Raw genomic sequence first — 20,257 nt, 5'->3', positions numbered from 1 at the left:
TAGTTGTTAAACATGTACACTGGATTAATGTGAATAACTGTAATGTACTTGAAGTGTACACTGTGTGAACAGTGTTATCTAGTTCTTATCTAGACAATATCTAGAAAATACAAGTATCGGTTTGAGACTCGGTATCGGATCGGGATCAAAATTAATAATCGGGATCGGTATCGGGAACAAAAAAACGTGATCGGGACATCCCTATACATGTGTGTACAGTACAATAAAAAAATATTGTTTCACATATCCCAGCTTGTTTGGAAGCTGGGGTCAGATTGCAGCCGTTGTCCACCCCCCTTGGAGCAGAGAGGGTTAGGGGCCTTGCTCAAGGGCCAAGTGGCTGATGGCAGAGCTGGTAATTAAACTCTCAACATTTACATTTACATTTTTGGCATTTAGCAGACGCCTTTATCCAAAGCGACTTACATTACAGTTACAGTATACAATCTGAGCAACTAAGGTTTAAGGGCCTTTCTCAAGGACCCAACAGCAGCAACCTAGCAGTGGTGGGACTTGAACCAGGATTAACCTTTGGATTACTAGTCCTGTGCCTTAACCATTAGGCTATGGCTCAAGCTTTCCTTTCAGTTGATAGCCCAAAGCTCTACCCATTAGGTGTCCTACACTGTACTGTACTGAACTATTGGACATTCCTTTTCACAACCATGGGCTTTTAAATTTATATGGATATGGAGTTGACTTCCTTCTAGCCCACACTTTTCTGAAAAGGTTTTCCACAATACTTTGTGTGTGTGGGAATTTGTACCATTAAAAAATCAGGCACTGATGTTAGATGGGAAGGCCTACCTGGCAATCAACATTGCAAGAGCCCTGAGTTGAGGTCTCTTGCTTTTTTTATTGCTTACAAAAAATAAGAATGATTTGTGGTCTCATGCTAAATAGCTAGCATCTTCTGACACTTGGGTTGTGTATTAAAAACGCTGAATCTACTGCTGTAGTGTACTTTGTAAGAACTACAGCTAAATTTGTACAGTTTATAAGTTTCAAGCTGCAGATGTTCTTATCACAAACTGAAAGAACTAGTCTGAAATAAGGTATCTATGAGTTGCTGTGTAGAGCAGAAGTTTTAAAAATAGAGCTGAAGTTCTCAGATACTAAATTGTTAAACAACACTACAAATAAGCAAGCATTGTAACTTCAGTGTCACTACAATTGATTGTGCACAAGTGGACAAGTCTACAAATTAGCCCCTAATAAGTGCAGCTTACTAGATATTGTTCTCTAAGTCTAACAACAAGAAAGCTGAGAGGAAAGCTTGCAGTTACTCGTTTGCTGTTTGATTGCTGTTTGTTGATTGAAGTAATTGCTACAGTATTTTTCATGTTTTGCTACCACTACATCCTGGTCAGGGTTGCAGCCGGTCTGGATTCCTGGAACTCGGCATCACTTGACCTAATTCAGTGACACACCCAGGACAGGACGCCAATTCCTCGACAGTGCTAATAGTCACTAGTCTCCTCACTATGTACCGCCATTTGATCATTGGTAATTGTAGTATATTATTAGTATAAAATCCTTCACTTCTGTTAAATTGACTTCTAAAAACTAGTTATTTTATTTAATTTCATTCCATTTTCATGTTTTATCGCTGCTTTATTCTGGTGAAGGTCCGGTTCCCCCTGAAACACTGGGCACAATGCCATAACACATCCCAAACAGGACATCAGTCCATCACCGATGCTAACAGTTGGTAGTGTCCTTACTATTTACCAGCATTTGATAATTGGGTTTTGTTGAATATTATTATTATAATAAAGTTAAATTATCTTTAACCTCTTAAATTCACTGCTGAAAACTAAGAATTTTATATCATTTAATTTCATGTTTTATCACTGCTTTATCCTTGTCAAGGTCTGCTTTCATTTAAATCACTGGGCATAATGGCGTAAAACACTACGATAAGTACATTAGTTCATCGCGGCGCTTAAAGGCTAGGTAGAAAATGTTACTTGTGGTGTTTTTTGCTCATGGTTAGATTTTAATACCATTTTTAATACCATTTTTTGGAACACTGACTTCTCCTGACTTAACAGTAATTTTGGTAGTATGCTTAGCTGTTGCGCAATAATCTTGTGTGTATGTGTTCACTGTAATCTTTTTAAAGTGTGAATCACTGTTTTAATACATTTCTTGGTTTCATTGATTAGTCGATTTAAGTGGTAAGTCCATGGCTGAATTTGTATTTGTTAGACGTTCACCTCAGTAAGATCTTATATAGTGTGATTTTATAGTGTGCTTTCAGCATTTCTTACAGCATTATATTTTATAGCATGATTTTAGAGATTTAGACCTTCTAGCTAAGATTGCCAGCACAATTAATCACAAAGCACTGTTTTTTATTCAGACACTGGCATTCCCTGGAGCAAACATTTTAATCAAGCAGAGTCATCAGTCTTTCACCCAGTGATGAGTGGTTGATGGCTTGAGGATTGTATTATTTTGAGACAAAAGAACATTTAACCAGAAGATGTTCTTGATTTAGAATGACGTGATTAAATTTAAATGCTCTTACCTCTCTAGAAAGTGTTGATGTGGAAAAAAGTGTCAATTACACCAAATATTTGAATTAAGACCAATTAGAATCCTCAAGGGCTGGTGCTTGGCCCTCTTTTAGTGTCTCTTTAGTTTACAAATGCTCTTCTCTCAGTCGTATAACCACATGGCTTCTCCCAGTAGTGCTGTTCATATGGTCTCCAGATCTTTTCTACTTCTCCTTGTGGACAAGGAAAGTTTGGACGACAGAGTTCTTGATTAGCTCCTCTTCAGTGTTACGATAAGGATGGTCATAACAAGCTGATTACCACATTACTGTATTTGGCCAGCCATGCAGATCCATTTTATTAACACTTCTGAAGGTTAAGCATTGTAGAAGTACGTAGCTCAGCTTATAGTCCAGTCCCTTGGTCATAGCTAGGTCAATGGAGCTCTATACTAGCAGGCCTTCTGATATGCATTGGAAACCAGCTCAAGTTGATTGATGGCTGTGTGTTTGAAATGTAACCAGCGACAGTGTGCCTGGACTTAAACACTTGCATTCAGGGCTGTCTTATAAGAATCGCTTTACAAACCAAGTTCATCTGTAAATAAATTAGACAGATTTACATTTATTTAATGTTCATCTGTGAGCTGTCAGTTGGTCAGTTTTTACTGCGGTTGTAACTCTTTAGTTGGGGAGAGGGAACAAAAATCTCAAAAGAACCACTGTGATTTAATTATTAGATCAAATCGTGAGATATTTTTCCCTCTACGCAGTCTCATAACTATATTTCTGCTTAATATCTCCAGTAATTACTTCCTATTATATAGTCTGGGTGTTTCGATTAGATTAGATGTTTGGATAGTGTGAAAATGCTACTATATATTAAAGCTTGTATTTTATCAGAGCAACATCTTGCTTCGTTTCTGTAATCTTCTCCCTTTGCTGGGAAGCTGTAGCAATGTTTTAGATGCAGCCGATTGGCCCTGACTGATAATGACCCACTTTTTTGTATTACTTTGGTATCAATGAGGACTTACTGGGTTTTAAATTGCTCTTAGTTGTAGGTTGTATTGTAGAATGCAAGAAAGGGAAATACACTTTCTCTGTAAGCATGTTTAGCTTTAAAAGCATATAATGTTTTATGTTGACTCAAAGTGTAAATGGAGTTTGTTAGAACCTCTCTCATCTGTAAGTAAATGTAGATGTAAAGATGTTCAAGAAAAATCAGTCTGCTATATATGATGTAATTCCACAGTAAGGATCAGTCAGCTTTGTTTACGCTAACTTATAATAGTTGCTCTGTTAGGATATTTGCCCAACCATAGACGCTACATGGCGAAAAGTATGAGGACACACAAATATGTTAGAGGGCTTGTCAATGAGCTCATTTTAGATCTAAAGATGTTTTTTATATGTTGGTCTCTATTTGCTACTTTCATTTGTCTGGAAAGACTTTTCCCTAGATTTAACAACAACACTGTCATTCTCTTTTATTAAGCCACAAAAGCATTGGTAACCTTGCCACCCATGCCCAGTGTTGAAAATCATAAACAAATGGAAAGAAGCCTATAAGTTCCTTATATTATAGAACACTTTCATGATGCCACAGACGCATTAGTAACAGTGGCCACCCGTGCCCAGTGTTAAAAACCATTCAAAACTCTAAGATTGGGAAGAAGTCTGGTCATAATATATTATAATAAAACGGATATTTCCGGTCCTAATATCTGATTGGCTGAGCCACGTTCGAAGCCGTTGTAAAATCCCCGATATACGCACACCTATGACCACCTCACATCATTCCGTATTAATACGCCACTGAAAAGAAAAAGTACAAACTTGGTTGAACACTATTTTAAGTCATGTACTATACATGGAAATGTCCAGATTAATATAAACAGTAATCCTGATCATTAAGCGGGTGTTTCGTCCAAGAAATAGTGTAATAGTGTTTGTGGAGGAATGTTTATTGCGAATGTTATGTTCGCCCTCATGTTGCCTAGCAACACTGTTAACGGACTACCTGATTTTGCAGAAGAATGCTTTTTGTAAGTGTTTTTGTGAATAAAAACATTTATAAATTGAACATTGTTGTATTTTATAATATTTTATGTTGACCGCCGTTTTATGAAAGCAATAAGCCACTCGTTACTGCTATGATTTTATCACGGGGAAAGACGTTTTAGGCACTCCGCTTTGCGCCGTGCCAAAACATCCTTCCTCATAATAAAATCGCAGTAACACACGGTCTCTCGTGGCTTATTGCTTTATTATAATAAACGTAGTTACGTTTTTTGACACCAACCCATATTAATGAGAAAACAGAAATAGGTCTTCCCCAAACTGTTGACCAAAATTGGAAGCACACAATTAAGATATAATAGATAAGTAAAATATGACGTTAGTTCTTTATTAACCAAAAAACCCAAAGTTGTACAGTTTATTTGGAAGGCAGCATAGGGACCCACTCAGCAGGTAGCATGAGTGTGCCACAGTTAACAGGTCCTGGGACTCGATCCTGGTCTGTTCTCACAGGGACTGTACATTGTCCATGTGACCTTCCTCTGGGTATTCTGGTTTCCTCCCACTCTTGAAAAACATGAGTGTAACGATGTCTGCATCCAGTTTTAAGTGAGCAAATAGATTAGTCTGTGATTTCCCAAGGTGTATTGGTGTACTCCTGCTTTACATCCAGTGTTTCCAGGTAGGCTTCAAATGTACTGCAGCCCTGATTAGGATGAAGAGGTTATTTAAGATGAAAAGCACCATCTTGGCATCTGCCAAGGGCAAGTTTTTCAACCAAAAGCTGGTAATCCTCTTCAGTGAGTTTGTGTGGTCCTACTCTATGATGCTAAACTCTTGTTGTCTTTTGACGTTTCCATTTCATGTTACTAACTAATGGGTGCAGCTATGACAGGGCAACATTTTGAAAATCAACTTGAATGTGGAAAGTCACCAATCTCTTTACTTCTAAGTCTATTTGAAGTCTATGTTAATGAAGATTGTATGGTTGTGTGCTGGATTTCATGCACCTGTTGTCAACCAGCCTGGCTGAAATATCCAAATTCACTGATTAGAAGGATTGTCTACTTAGCACTACCATGTAGTTTTGTGAATCGTCCATGTATCATGTCCAGTCTCTGTGGTTTCCAGTTCTTGCCTCCCACTCATACTTTTTCTCCCACCTTAGCTGTGGTGTCTGCTTGGACTGACGCTGGCTCTAATTGGCTACTTCTCTGGTTGGCACTAGTGCCCAGTTCTCACTGCGGCAACTAATTGGCTCAGCTGGCCTCTCGTTCACTGGGCCACAGCCAGTCAGCATTGATGAATGGAGGCAAGTGTCAAGAGAGCTGCTTTTTGAAAAGTTAGTTTACAGTCCAAAAACAGCATGGTGGCATGTTTTTTTTTAAATCATGGACCTACTTTTAGCAATTGATTTTAAATCCCTGTAGGGGTTATGGTTATGATATTTGCTCTCCATGGTCATGGACGAATCTATTATTTTTCACCAGCACGTGCTGGGTTGTTTGTTTTTACATGCGATTGACTTGATGTGAACCAAATGTTAGGGGTTAGATTGGGATGGAAATGAGAAATTGGCAGGTACAGCTTGCACAGCTTGACAACAATGTACAGGTTGCCTTGTTGACACTGATGATTATATGTTTGCATGCGTAGAGAATAAAAGGTTAGGAGATCAGGCAAATGTATGTGTGAGAGAGTATGAGTGGGCGGAGAAGGGTAATGGTGTATTATTCTTCAATATACACGTAAACAGATCTTACAATGCTGCTTTACATAACTTAGCCTGACATGGCACATCACCATGCAAAACCATGGCTTGTGGTAGATTTGCAGAGTACCTGTGTCCAAGAAGCTGTTCAATAGAAGGTACGGTAGGACTATAGAAGCAAATCCTTAAAATCCTTAAAATCCAGACAAAACTGGAATTACTGATTGCCTACATTGATCAGCCATAACATTAAAACCACCTCCTTGTTTCTACACTCACTGTCCATTTTATCAGCTCCACTTACCATATTGAAGCACTTTGTAGTTCTACAATTACTGACTGTAGTCCATCTGTTTCTCATCGTACTGTTTTAACCTGCTTTCACCCTGTTCTTCAATGGTCAGGACCCCCACAGGACTCCCACAGAGCAGGTATTATTTAGGTGGTGGATGATTCTCAGCACTGCAGTGACAATGACATGGTGGTGGTGTGTTAGTGTGTGTTGTGCTGGTATGAGTGGATCAGACACAGCAGCACTGCTGGAGTTTTTAAATACCGTGTCCACTCACTGTCCACTCTATTAGACACTCCTACCTAGTTGGTCCACCTTGTAGATGTAAAGTCAGAGACGATCGCTCATCTATTGCTGCTGTTTGAGTTGGTCATCTTCTAGACCTTCATCAGTGGTCACAGGACGCTGCCCACAGGTCGTTGTTGGCTGGATATTTTTGGTTGGTGGACTATTCTCAGTCCAGCAGTGACAGTGAGGTGTTTAAAAACTTCATCAGCATTTCTGTGTCTTATCCACTCATACCAGCACAACACACACTAACACACCACCACCATGTCAGTGTCACTGCAGTGCTGAGAATGACCCACCACCCAAATAATACCTACTGTGTAGTGGTCCTGGGAGAGTCCTGACAAAGCATGCAGAGAAACAGACAGTAATTGTAGAACTACAAAGTGCTTCTATATGCTAAGTGGAGCTGATAAAATGGACAATGTGTGTAGAAATAAGGAGGTGGTTTTAATGTTATGGCTGATTGGTGTATACTGCTGTATATTTGTCATGCAGAAGAACGTTAGATCATTCAGTTTAACATGGTATTATGTCCCTTTTTTAGTCATTTTTTTTAATAATTAATGGAACAGAGTTAAACATGAAGAGGCATAATTGCGTCCTTGGTTACTCAGACAACCAGTTGACATAATTTAATTGGTTAGCATTAAATTAATACAGCCAGCCTTGATTTCAGTCAGCTTGGTAGAGTATAACCTTCTCACTTCAGCCTTATCAAAGCATTCACTCTATCAAATGCCAGTGAGAGCTGTTATATTTAAATAGATGAACTTGAAACATTGGTGATTTTATCCAGGAGTGACCAGCATGCTGCATTTTTTTCCCAACAGCTCAGCTACAACTTTTATTTTGTGAGGAAAAAATGAAATAGCAGAAAGGAAACCACTACTAACCAAAAGAAACATACAGGACATACGAGGGTTCTTCAAAAAGTTTCCACACTTTTTAAAACTCTATTTATTATGATATTGAAAAAAATATATATATTACATCATTTTCCGACATAGTCACCTTCCTTTGCGATGCATTTCTCCCAGCGTTGTACCACTGTAATGCCATCAGCTTAAAATGTTTTTGGTTGAGCGTGTAGCCACTGATGCAGCGCTGCTTTCACATCGTCATCACATGAAAATCTTCTTCCCCTTAAAGCTTCTTTGAGTGTCCAAAAAGGTGGAAATCAGATGTTGCTAAATCCGGATTATAAGCTCTCTCTCAGTCTCTCAGACATGACCGATTACTACTCCTCCCACCCTCACCGTTTCCAACCAAAATATAAAAGTGCGGAAACTTTTTGAAGATCCCTTGTGGTAAGGAGATTATACAAATCATCAAACACTGTAGTAATATGTGATTGTATGGTCGTACCTTAGTCACCAGAACATATTCTACTCCTGACGAGTGATCTGCTGTTATGTACAGTAGAATAGTAGAAGTTATTTTAGCCAGCTAGCATTTTGTTCTGCAGTACTTCCAGTTCCACACACATCCCCTTGCTAATACTCTCATTGTACTTGAATATGGGTCACTGGTTAATGGAATCAACAGCCAAATGCAGAGTCCTGGGTTTGTGCCTGTATGCTGCTTCGTTGTATTAGCTGATTAGGAAATCATTTAGCATAAGGCTAACAAACCTCAAATCCCCCCTTAATAACAAGCGTAGCAGTTTCAGTGGAGGCATTTCTTAATGAATTCTGTTTACTAACCTAATTTCATGCACTTTAATTCACCGAATCATTCATATAGTAATAAACAGACTAATACTCATGTGGGAAGTACCGTTTTGGTTTGGCATCTCTGTTAATAACACAAGTTCACCTTGTTTGTTTGCTAAGCTGAAAATCCCTGTGCAAATGAAAACAATTAGCTCTCTCCGCAGTGGAGCAGAGAACGCTGATACTTGCTCAGAATGTGGGGAGAGAGTCGTCTCTCTCGCTTTTTAATTGCTGGGATGTGAAGGCCCAAAGGTCAGAAACACTATGAGGGAGCTGTAACTAACTGAGATCTGAGGTCCATCTCGAACTGTTAAGAGACAGTGATCATTAAGTTTTTACGTTGAGGGCAATTCGGGAGATTAGAGCGTGTTAATGCGACTGTATTACCAGTTCATCAGACCGTTGAACAAACTGCATTTTGATCTTCAGCAATGGATTTTTAGTTATTTTATTTTTGGATCTTTAGTGAGCCGGTCTGGGTCCTTTCTGTGTGGAGTTTGCATGTTCTCGCCGTGTCCGTGTGGGTTTCCTCCGGGAGCTCCGGTTTCCTCCCACAGTCCAAATACATGTAAGTGAGGTGAATTGGAGATACAGAATTGTCCATTACTGTGTTTGACATTGAAGACTTAAACTGATGAATCTTGTGTAACGAGTAAGTACCGTTTCTGTCATGACTGTAACCAAAGTGTATAAAACATGACAGTAAAATCCTAATAAATAAATTCCCTTTTTTGTTGTTGTTGTTGAAGTGTAGGAAAGTAAATATAAATACATGCAGGTCATATGTGCTTTCTTGGGCTAGTAGTGTTGGATATAGGGGTTATGATATTTGCTATCCATGGTCATGGAGGAATCTATTATTTTTTGCCCAGCACATGCTGGGTTGTTTGTAACAAGGTTTGGGAAAAGTCGTTAAATAAAAGCAAGCTACAATAAAAAAATGAAAATGAGTGCAGGCTAAGCCTTTAGACTTTCTTAACCCAAATGTAAAGGTCTTTAATTCTGCAAGCACGCAATTACTTAACCACTTATCCAATAAGGGTTGCGGGAAGGAAAGGGGGGGGGGGGGGGGGGTGCTGGAGCCCATCCCAGCTTTTCAATAGGCACAAGGCACACAGTAACACTGGACGGGGTGCCAGTCCATTGCAGGGCAGGCATACACACGCAGACACACAGACACACACCCATTAACCTATAGGGCAATTCAGTGTCTCAAATTAACCTGACTGCATGTTTTTGGACTGTGGGAGGAAACCGCAGCTCCCGGAAGAAACCCACGCAGACACGGGGAGATCGAACCCTGGACTTTCTTGTTATGAGGCAACAGTGCTACCCACCATGCCACTCTGAAACTGCAGCTGCCAATTTATGTAACATATATTTACACTAACTGGAAGGTTTGCTTTTCATTCTTGAGAAAAATATTCTATTCACTTTTACTTGACTTCAAAATGAACTGACTGGTTATCTGGTAATAACTGTATTTATTTAGCTTGCATTCATGGTTCTGACTAGCAGCCATTCTTTTACTCAAGTGATTTTCTGACTGTGTCCCAAACCTTATCCTATATGCTACCTCCAGCTGCATAACATTATGAGTAGTACACTAGACATACTACTACTACAATAGGGTAAGGTTTGAACACAGCCCATTTCAGTTTTGACTTTTTTAGCTGTGTTTTCACGAGGTGGGGATTGGTTTGTAGCTACTGTTTATATTTAACCATTGAAACCTCTATGTAAAAATTAGCTAAGTAAATAAAGACACCGCTTGTATATCATTCACCTCTGAGCTAGCAAAGTGTACAAAACCTAGATCGGAAATGTTGGTATGAATAAATAAAATAATAACTTTGACTGCAAGGTGTGCTTGGGTTTAAGTTAACAAGATAAAGAGTTTAACAGTTTTTAACATCTAATATTTGCTATTTTTATTTAACAGCTTAGGTGTATCTACTCCTAATTTACTCTCCTTTTTTATTCATCGTTGAATAAGCTGTTTGGTTCTGCCTCATTAAGAAGACTAAGCTTTAATTATTGCTCTAAATGACTAATTGTTCAAGTAAATGGGTAATATTGGAAAGCTTTGTTAGAAGTTTAATTGCTATAGGTAATGATACTAAAGCTTGTCTCTGTATATACACAATACCTTAATCAACAATATAAACAGCTTTTTCCAGCCAAGTGTTCTTCTACAATCTTTTCAGTCCACTGCCTGTGGCATCTTAAGGGGCTATCTTTACCAAAATGCTTAGTCTGATTAGTAGTAGATAGCCTGTTAACATGACAGAAGACATGATTCCCCTTAGGTTTCTCCCCAATTGCAACAGCAAAGATAAGTTCACCCCACAAGTGCTTTATCAATCAGTTAATACCTTCAGCCACTGATCAGTCGATTTATCAGTCTTCCTGATTGAAATGTTGATTGGTCTGTAGCTGCAGTGTTAGCCAGTGACTGATGGATGCAAGAGTGGCTCTATTCCCTTTTGGACCACTTCTCCACTAATCACCAGGTACATAAATCCTTCACACTCAGCTCATTTAAAATAAGTCTAAACCTAGAAACTGCTGAGATTCACACAGAATAACTTTAGATCATTCAATTTAACATGGTATTACATAACAAACATGCTTAACAGTGTTTTTTTTAGTCAATTCCGTTTATTCAAGGAACAAAGTTCCATATAAAATTAACCTGGAGGCATAATTGTGTCTATTTTACCTATTCAACCAGTTCACCTAAATAAACTGGTTGGCATTTAATTAATACAGCCTGCCCTGATTTTAGCCAGCCAGGTAGAGTATAACCTTCTTACTTTAAGCCCTATTAAAGTCAAGCATTCACTTCATCTGTATATTTAAACAGAGGAACTTAAAACATTGATTTTAGCCGGGAGTGACCAGCCTGCCCATTTTTTTCCCCCAACAGCTCAGCTTTTTTTTGTTTGAGGAAAAAATTTAATTCGTGGACAGGGAAGCAGAAAGGAAACCACTGCTGACCACAAGAAACATACAGGACATAGTAAGGACATTATACCTGCCGTTAAACACTATAGTGATATGTGATTGTATGGTCAGAACATTTACAAGGAGAATGAAAGTGACGATCAATATTCCACTCCTGACGATTGATCTGCTGTGTCCAGTAGAATAGTTGAAACTATTTAAGCCTATTTTTCATTGTTCTTTAGGAGGTGGAATTCTTTTTCTTTTTTGTTCCTTGAGTTTGGTCCATTTATTTGCTTTATTTACTAAATTTACATTTACTAAACTTATTTACATTTCTGTTACACTCTTCTAAATGCTGTGAACATAAAGGTGACAAATAGAAAGAAACAGCAGGGAGATGACCAGTACATACTTATTCACATAGGTAACTTTTCTCATAATAATGAACATTAGAGCGGGCTGGGGTGATGCAGTGATAAATTATTCTAGTCTACTAGCACTAGGATCCAGGGTTTGAATCCCCAGTGCTGCTATTGGCAAATCAGGTGTCTGCATACAGGCTCGGTTGACTTTGTCTGAGAGGGGCCCCCTTGATGGATTGTTGTCCTGTCCGGGGTGTGTTACTGCATTGAGCTTAGTGATCCCGGGGAGACCTGACCTGTTGTGACCCTGACCAGAATAAAGAACTGGTAAAACATGAAAAGTAAATGAAAAATGAATTGTAACTAATTTTGTTTATTTTGGTGGTATGCGTAATCCAAAGGGTACACCACCAAATAATGATGGGAGTACAATTTATTATTTTATTGCTTTATACTCCCTATGCTTTTAATAAATAATATATATCTGATTAAAGTTCCTGCGTCCTCCAATAAAAATGCAAGCATGTATAAATGAAGCACTGTATCTCTTAAGAGACAGACAGTACAAACAACTGGATTAACTAGCTTTCATCTGCTACCCCTGCACTCCGCTAATCAAGACAGTAGCTAAAATGTAAGTCTCCTAAAGTATTTAAGTAAAGCAGTAATGGAAGAGCTGCTTAATGTTTAAGTAACTAAACTAAATTAACTTAATTGATTTTTGTAAATACACAGTAATCTCTAATTTGATGCCAGAAATAGTGAGACTGAGGCAGTATAAAAATGCCTCAGAATGTTTATATAGTATTTATTATATTTTATCATATAATTTAAAGTATTTGGGTATACAGTTTACAGTCAAGAAGGTGAGAAATTTATGCATTTTACCTTCTACAGTCCATAGCATTATTAAATTATTCAAATAATCATCACAGAGCTGAAAGGGCAGCCTAAGAACTAATATTGAATACCACTGACGTTCAATTCTTCAAGCGCTACTGCATTAAAAATCAACCTGCTTTTGTAATGAATATTATCACATGGACTTGGGAATATTTTGGAATACCATTGCCAGTAAACACATTTTGCCACTGCATCTACAAATGCATGTTAAATAAAGCGTAAACCCTATATCAAGAACAATGGCTGCACAGGATGAGGGTACGTGTACTGGACTGGCCTGCCTGCAGACAATAGAGAATGTGTGGAGAATTTTGAAACGGAAAATGCGACAATGACAACCTCGTATTGTTGCACACTTTAAGATGTGTTTGCAGGAAGAATGGGACAAAATAAAAACTGAAACACTTCATCACTTCATCACTCGGGGCCAAAATGTCTTTTAAGTGTTGTGAAGAGGGAATGAGAACATGACAAGGTGGTAAATTCTTTCTATCCCAACTTTTTTGAATTGTGATACTGGCTTGAAATGCAGGAATAGATTTATATTAACAAATTAAATCAAGTTCACCAGACAAGACTTAAATAAAAGTCAAAGTAAATTTAAAAAAATGCCTTTTTTTTATTTCCATATTCCATACCGTCCCAACTTTTACTGATTTGGGGTTGAATATACACTGATCAGCCATAACATTAAAACCACCTCCTTGTTTCTACACACACTGTCCATTTTATCAGCTCCATTTACCATATAGAAGCACTTTGTAGTTCTACAATTACTGACTGTAGTCCATCTGTTTCGCTACATACCTTTTTAGCAGGTATCACCCTGTTCTTCAATAGTCAGGACCCCCACAGGACCACTACAGAGCAGGTATTATTTAGGTGGTGGATCATTCTCAGCACTGCAGTGACACTGACATGGTGGTGGTGTGTTAGTGTGTGTTGTGCTGGTATGAGTGAATCAGACACAGCAGTGCTGCTGGAGTTTTTAAATACCGTGTCCACTCACTGTCCACTCTATTAGACACTCCTACCTAGTTGGTCCACCTTGTAGATGTAAAGTCAGAGACGATCGCTCATCTATTGCTGCTGTTTGAGTTGGTCATCTTCTAGACCTTCATCAGTGGTCACAGGACACTGGCCACGTGGCACTGCTGGCTGGATATTTTTGGTTGGTGGACTATTCTCTGTCCAGCAGTGACAGTGAGGTGTTTAAAAACTCCATCAGTGCTGCTGTGTCTTATCCACTCCACATACCAGCACAACACACACTAACACACCATCACCATGTCAGTGTCAATGCAGTGCTGAGAATGATCCACCACCCAAATAATACCTGCTCTGTGGTGGTCCTGTGGGGGTCCTGACCATTGAAGAACAGGGTGAAAGCAGGCTAAAAAAGCATGCAGAGAAACAGATGGACATGGTAAGTCTGTATGGTAAGTGGAGCTGATAAAATGGATAGTGAGCGTATAACCAAAGAGGTGGTTTTAATGTTATGCCTGATCCGTGTATATTATTACAGTGAACATCTGTTCATCTTTTATTTGTTACTGGTTTTAAAACATGAATCATGGTTTTCCAAACTGGAATAGACATGTTCCCCATGAAACCCATTTAATTCTACTTCTACATTATTATTGTGGATAGGCTGACGTGGACATCGTAAATAGTACAATGATGGACAGAACAGTAGGAATGTGTGTAAGTATTTTTGAGCCTCGTATTGATTCATGTTGTGGTCATGGTTGGCAGGGGCTCAGCGGCTCTGGGTCTGGAAGAGCAGGTCTGATTGGGGCCACTTTGTGTCTGCTCCTATAGTAATGAAGGACAACCTTTATGGATGCCCGCTAATTTGATCTGTACTCTTAGAAAATGAAGCCACTGTGGCAGACAGTTCATTATTTTTCCCCCCCAAGTGGAGAGCATGTTCCCCAAACATGAGACCGCTCACCCGTCCTCAACCCTGTACTCTGCAGAGTTGACCTTTCCCCTCCAGGCAGCATTTCTCTCAATTACCGAGTGACCCATTCTGTCATAACAGCTCAGACTGGCGGAAACACCCTGAGCTGGTGAGTTCTACAGATGAAAGACTCGTTCTCCTCATAGTTCAAATTGCTTCTCTTGCTTTTGAGAAATTAGGAACATATTTGTGAACATCTACACTTGATATAAAAGGTCTACACCCTCCTGTTGTAATGCCAGGTTTTGTTTTTGTGATGTAAATCAGACCAAGATGAATCATTTCAAAACTTCTTCCAGCTTTAATGTGACTTATCTGTGCAATTCAGAAGAAAAACTAACTTTTATTGCATAAACATAGACTCCTACCCAAACATACAGAACATATTGGTTTAAGGGTGTCCATCAGCTTGGCACATCTTTTTTTAAATTTTTTTTTAATGCATTTTCTCCCATTTTCCCCCAATTTAGCATAGTCCATTTGTCTTCCGCTGCTGGGGGATCCCTGATTGCAGTCAAGGTGGGTATACTGCTGCTCTGCCGCCTCTGACCCTCACGCAGCTCTTTGTGGAATCCTCTTTCACCTATGCACTCTGCCAATCAGGGTTCTTACACAGTGTTTGAAGACCCCACCCACATAGTCTGGTCATCCCACCCTAGCAGAACCGTGTCTGCTGCAGGCACTGGCAATTATGCCCGCTAGATGGCGCCCTGCAGACTGGTGGCAACGCCGAGTTTCTAACTGAGGAGTTCAGAATCTTGGCGCTGGTGTGCTAGCGGAATACCCCGCTGCGCCACCTGGGCACCGTCAGCATGGCACATCTTCACATGTCAATGTTTGCCCACTCATCTCTGCAAAAGCTGCAAAAGTAATTGATAAGAGCCAATTATTATTATTACAGGAGTGATATAGGTTTAAAACCAAGAGGTCTATTCATCCATCCATCTATCCATCCATCCATCCATTTCACCATCTACAATCCGTAGCATAAAATAATCATCACAAAGCTGAAAGGGCAGCCTAACAACTAATATTGAATGCCACTGATGTTCAATTCCTATCTATCTATCTATCTATCTATCTGTCTGTCTGTCTGTCTGTCTGTCTGTCTGTCTGTCTGTCCGTCCGTCCATCCGTCCGTCCGTCCGTCCATCCAGCTGCAGTTCATAGCGTAAAATAATCATCACAGAGCTGAAAGGGCAGCCTACAACTTATATTGAATGACACTGACGTTCAATTCCTCAAATGCTACTTCTTAAACAAAAACTTTGCTTTCACAAAAAGTTCTTTTTTTGTGTGATTGGCTTTGTTTAATAATCTTAAATTATTCAGTGTGACAGATATGCAGAAACAGAACTTGCAGAATTTTACACACTGACACAACAGCTGATGATTTCTAATTAATTGGGCAGAACTGCCCACATAAAACAAATAAAGCATGGTGCATAACTTTTTTTGATACAGGACGTCAACTGAACACTATCTGGTTGTAATTTTATATAAAAAATAATGAAATATGAAAGTGAATGGGGTTTGGTTTTTCTTACTTTGTAAAACTGAGCAGAATAAACATAACGTGCATTTGTAATGTTTTTAACCAAAACCACCATATTATATCTACCATATGTTAAAGAAAATTTCACATAATAGTGAATTTCACCAACCCATATGAACATATCATTTACTTAACAGAGCACTCGTTTTTTAAATATATACAATTACTCTAAAAGCACCATCAAGCCCATGACTTGGTCACATGGGCTTTAGGGGTATTTTAAAACTCGAATTCTCCACATGTACTGAAGGCAACATGCCATTATTTTTCAATTATTAGGATAAATACAGATACCTGCACATTATATATAATTACTGGTGTAAAATGAAGCACTGAAATTGTGCTGTGCTTTTCTTGTACTATGTGAAATGTATTTCATGTAAAGAAAGCTGATAGATCTTTGACTGTAATGTGAGTACTTGAGTGTCCTGAGCATTTCTGAAAATGTATCCGTCTCTTTGTCATAAGATCAAAAGTGGTTGTGTATGCTTCGCTGATTTCACACAGTATTTTCAAGACATATTTGACAATTTCTTTCCAGTCTGGCCTCCCCACACGCAGTGGGCGTACTGAGGAATACATATATATTCCTGCTACATTGACTTCTTTCCACAGCAAGTCACAGCTCATAACCTGTGACCTGTGACTTTTGGCCTGTGTCTGCAGGATGAGCTTGTTCTCTGTTGTTGTGAGCTTGTTACACTGTCTTCTGGCCATGATGGATACACACAGCTTTGACCTAAGGTTACCAAAATTATCATGCGTGTGTGATGGAAAGTGTTGTTTTTTTGTAGTTGTTTTTTTATGTTTACTATTAGGCTTCACTTTTTATCATGGCAGACGCCACTGTAAGCCACTTGACTCTTCCAGACAGTCAAAAAGCGTCATTAATTTCAGGTTAGAGTTTATTATTTATGTCCCTTCTCGTAAACTCGTGTATCATCCAGAAACTAGAAGAAAAGTAGGAATTCTGTAAATTGTCTTTAAAAGGATTATAAATAGTGCAACAGTTAAAAATAACATGAGATGCTGTCCAAAGTAGATAATAAACAACCTTTTATGAAAGTTTCAGTTGTTTACAAACACAGGTGAAAACATAAATCATGTTTTTCCAAACTGGAATAGACATTTTCTCCATGAAACCCATTTTTTCTTCCCTTTTTCTCCCGACTTTAGCATATCCAGTTACCCAATTGCATTATGCTTCCTCTCTACTGATGCTGATCCCCGCCCTGATTGAGGACAGTGAGACTGACACATGCCCCTGTGTGCAGTACCGACTGCATCTTTTCACCTGCACAAGACGAGTTCATATGTGGATCAGCTTTGTGTACGGAGAGACACACCCTGATCAATGCATTATTCCTCGACTCTGTGCAGGTGCTATCAATCAGTTATGAGATACCCGTCCGGCTTCCCACCCTGTATGAACAACAGCCAGTTGTTGTTCATGTGGGCATCCAGCCCAGTCGGATGGCAGAGCTGAGTTTCGAACCGACGAGTTTGAAATGTCAGCTCTGGTGTGCTAGCGTGTCTTTCCGCTGCACCATCTAAGCGCCAACTCCATGAAACCTATTTAATTCTACTTTTACATTATTATGGTGTATATGCTGACATGGACATTGTGAATAGTACTAATGATGATCAATGATGATAATGATCAAGATTGATAGACAGAACAGTAGGAATTTTGTAAATTGTTAAACAGTTGAAACACAATGGGATGCGGTCCAAACTGGATAATAAAGAAGCATTTATGAAATCTTCAATTGTTTACAAACACGAATGGGGCCAACTTTGATGTGGGTACATCAACCCAAACTAAAGACATGTTAGAATGATGCAAAACTGTTAGCTATAAGCAACTTCTATTAACATCCATAACTATGTCAGCTGTGTGAAAAAAGGGCATCAGCAAATACTCCTGTTTACTAAGCAAATTTACAAGGAAGTTTGTAATTTCACCATCTACAGTTCATAACTTTATTAACAGTTTAGAGAAATTTCACACTGTATGGACAAAAATATTGATGGATTCCTTTTTAAATTCATGCGTTTGTCACAGGTACTAATAGGTGTAATAAATCAATTACATTAAGGGAATTCCATGCTTCCAACTTTGCAGCATTGGTTTAGGGAAGGCCCTTTCCTCTTCTAGTATAACTGTGCTTCTGTGCACAAAGCAATGTCTACAAGACAAAAAGCCTGGTTTAAAGAAACTCCAGTGGTCTGCACTGAAACCTGACCTCAGCCTCACTGAACAGCTTTGGAATAAACTAAAACATCAGTTGAGGCGTTCTTGATCAGCATCACTGCTCAGCCATGCAAATACTCTTTTGACTCAATAGCCACAAATTCCCACAGAGATACTTCAAACTTTTGTGAGAAGCCTTCCTAGAACAGTGGCTGTTGTTATAGTTAAAAAGATCACATAGAAGTCACTATAGTTTAATACCACCTGTTTTTTAAATAGGATGTCCAACAAGCTTCCGGTCAGGTGTCCAAATACTTTTGGTCATATACAGTGGGGCCAAAAAATATTTAGTCAGCCACTGATTGTGCAGGTTCTTCTACTTAGAAAGATGAGAGAGGTCTGTAATTTTCATCATAGGTACACTTCAACTATGAGAGACAAAATGAGAAAAAAAAATTCCAGGAAATCACATTGTAGGATTTTTAAAGAATTTATTTGTAAATTATGGTGGAAAATAAGTATTTGGTCAATAACAAAAGTTCAACTCAATACTTTGTAACATAACCTTTGTTGGCAATGACAGAGGTCAAACGTTTCCTGTAAGTCTTCACCAGGTTTGCACACACTGTAGCTGGTATTTTGGCCCATTCCTCCATGCAGATCTCCTCTAGAGCAGTGATGTTTTGGGGCTGTCGCTGGGCAACACGGACTCCACAAATTTTCTATGGGGTTGAGGTCTGGAGACTGGCTAGGCCACTCCAGGACCTTGAAATGCTTTTTACGGAGCCACTCCTTCGTTGCCCGAGCGGTGTGTTTGGGATCATTGTCATGCTGGAAGACCCAGCCACGTTCCATCTTCAATGCTCTCACTGATGAAAGGAGGTTTTGGCTTAAAATCTCACGATACATGGCCCCGTTCATTCTTCCCTTAACACGGATCAGTCGTCCTGTCCCCTTTGCAGAAAAACAGCCCCAAAGCATGATGTTTCCACCCCCATGCTTCACAGTAGGTATGGTGTTCTTGGGTTTTTCTTCTTCCTCCAAACACAACGAGTTGAGTTTTTACCAAAAAGTTCCATTTTGGTTTCATCTGACCACATGATATTCTCCCAATCCTCTTCTTGATCATCCATATGCTCTCTGGCAAACTTCAGACGGGCCTGGACATGTACTGGCTTAAGCAGGGGGACACGCCTGGCACTGCAGGATTTGAGTCCCTCTCGGCGTAGTGTGTTACTGATGGTAGCCTTTGTTACTTTGGTCCCAGCTCTCTGCAGGTCATTCATCAGGTCCCTCCGTGTAGATCTGGGATTTTTGCTCACCGTTCTCATGATCATTTTGACCCCACGGGATGAGATCTTGACCCCAAGGTCAATTATCAATGGTCTTGTATGTCTTCCATTTTCTTACAATTGCTCCCACAGTTGATTTATTCACACCAACCTGCTTGCCTATTGTAGATTCACTCTTCCCAGCCTGGTGCAGGTCTACAATTTTCTTCCTGGTGTCCTTCGACAGCTCTTTGGTCTTGTCCATGGTTGAGTTTGGAGTCTGACTGTTTGAGGCTGTGGACAGGTGTCTTTTATACAGATAACAAGGTCAAACAGGTGCCATTAATACAGGTAACGAGTGGAGGACAGAAGAGCTTCTTAAAGAAGAAGTTACAGGTCTGTGAGAGCCAGAAATCTTGCTTTTTTGTTATTGACCAAATAAAAAAATCCTACAATGGGATTTCCTGGATTTTTTTTTTCTCATTTTGTCTCTCATAGTTGAAGTGTACCTATGATGAAAATTACAGACCTC

At 39.2% G+C, this 20,257-nt stretch overlaps 1 protein-coding gene across 2 annotated transcripts in view; it reads left to right on the top strand.

Annotated features, from left to right (window-relative positions):
• chchd3a (coiled-coil-helix-coiled-coil-helix domain containing 3a) overlaps window positions 1–20,257 on the top strand; it is a 142,406-nt gene that overhangs the window by 68,019 nt on the left and 54,130 nt on the right. The window lies entirely within an intron of this gene.

This window comes from Trichomycterus rosablanca, chromosome 1 (genome assembly GCF_030014385.1).
Source record: "Trichomycterus rosablanca isolate fTriRos1 chromosome 1, fTriRos1.hap1, whole genome shotgun sequence".
NCBI classification, from domain to species: domain Eukaryota; kingdom Metazoa; phylum Chordata; class Actinopteri; order Siluriformes; family Trichomycteridae; genus Trichomycterus; species Trichomycterus rosablanca.
This window is presented reverse-complemented; position numbering and strand designations above follow the sequence as displayed.